This window comes from Amblyraja radiata, chromosome 5, assembly GCF_010909765.2.
Source record: "Amblyraja radiata isolate CabotCenter1 chromosome 5, sAmbRad1.1.pri, whole genome shotgun sequence".
NCBI lineage: Eukaryota > Metazoa > Chordata > Chondrichthyes > Rajiformes > Rajidae > Amblyraja > Amblyraja radiata.
Genome location: NC_045960.1, coordinates 111,166,926 through 111,168,971, shown reverse-complemented (window position 1 = coordinate 111,168,971; position 2,046 = coordinate 111,166,926).

Here is a 2,046-nt window from a genome sequence, read left to right as displayed (position 1 = left end):
AGGAAAGTAAAGAAGGTGCGCAAGAGTTGTGAAGTGCAGAAGAGTGTTGGGAAAAGAAAGCCCCTTAGAAAAGAAGTTAGAGAAGGAAGTAAAGTAAGAAAGTAGACCCTAGAAAAGAAAGAAAAAGAAAGTAAGGACAATCGCTCTATTATAACATTAAACTCCGCAGAAAGACTACCAACCAAGTCTGTTTTTGTTGTTTTATCTCCCAATGCCAGGTCCTGATACCATTTATTTATTTATTTATTTATTAAAATTACTATTGCACCTCATGCTTGTAATAGGTCCATAAACGTAGACCACGTCTTTTGGAATTGGTTTGCTTTATCTGCTAAGAGGAATCTCATCTCTTCCAGATGTAATGTTTCCAACATATTTGATATCCACATTTTTATTGTTGGTGTGGGCGCATTTTTCCAGAATTTAAGTATGAGCTTTTTTCCCATTATTAGCCCGTAATTGAGTAAATTCTTCTGATACACGTTTAATTCAGGGATACCTTCCGATATCCCAAAAATGATCCATTCTGGTTTTGGTACCAGTTTTATTTTAATTAATTTTGAAAAAATATCAAATATTCCATGCCAGAATTTTTGGATTTTTGTACAAAAAACAAAAGAATGCGCTATGGTAGCTTCTTGACACAGACATTTATCACAGATTGGTGAAACATTAGGAAAGATTTTATTTAATTTAGTTTTTGAATAGTATAGTTTATGTAATGTTTTGAATTGGATAAGCGTATGTCGTACATTGATCGAGCATTTATGCACCTGTAGTAAATGTTTATCCCAGCTCTCTTTTGAAATTTTTATAGCTAATTCTTGTTCCCAGTCTCTTCTAATTCCATCTGTTGTGGGTATTTCTATGTTTAAAATGATATTATATAAGTACGATATTAGATTAGCTGATTCCGCCTTTGTCTTCATTGCTTCATCCAGTAAGTCGGAAGGCATATTATGATAGTCTTTTGTGTATTTTTTCAAATAATCACAAATTTGAAGATATTTAAAATATTGGTTATTTTTCAAATTATATTTCAGTTGTAGTTGTTGAAATGATAGTAATTTTCCCACTTCATACAGATCTTCGAGCGTTTTGATTCCCATTCTTTCCCAATGTATAAATGAGAATCTGTGGAATTCATTGCCACAGAAGGCTGTGGAGACAATAGACAATAGTTGCAGGAGTAGGCCATTCGGCCCTTCGAGCCAGCACCGCCATTCAATGTGATCATGGCTGATCATCCCCATTCAGTACCCCGTTCCTGCCTTCTCCCCATATCCCCTGACTCTGCTATTTTTAAGAGCCCTATCTAACTCTCTCTTGAAAGCATCCAGAGAACCTGCCTCCACCGCCCTCTGAGGTACAGAATTCCACAGACTCACCACTCTCTGTGAGAAAAAGTGTTTCCTCGTCTCCATTCCAAATGGCTTGCTCCTTATTCTTAACCTGTGGCCCCTGGTTCTGGTCTCCCCAAACATCGGGAACATGTTTCCTGCCAAGTCAGTGGATATATTTTTAAGGCAGAGATAGATAGATTCTTGATTAGTACGGGTGTCGGGGGAGAAGGCAGGAGACTGGGTTTAGGAGGGAGAGATAGAAACATAGAAACATAGAAAATAGGTGCAGGAGTAGGCCATTCTGCCCTTCGAGCCTGCACCGCCATTCAATATGATCATGGCTGATCATCCAACTCAGTATCCCGTACCTGCCTTCTCTCCATACCCCCTGACTCCCTTTAGCCACAAGGGCCACATCTAACACTAGATTAGACCAACCATGATTTGAATGGCGGAATAGGATTGATGGGCCGAATGGCCTAATTCTGCTCCTCGAATTTCTGAAGCAGCAAATTAGGTGTTTTGCTACTTTTGTCCCACAGGTGTGGGATTATTGAAGACAAGTTTCTCTGAGGTTGTTTGAAGTTGAACAAGGCTGTGCTGGCTGGCCGCGGGGGTTAAGGTGCAGAGAAGGCAACGTGAGTGATGGAGAGAGAGAGAGAGAGAGAGAGGGGGGGAGGGAAGAAGAGAGAGAGACAGAGAC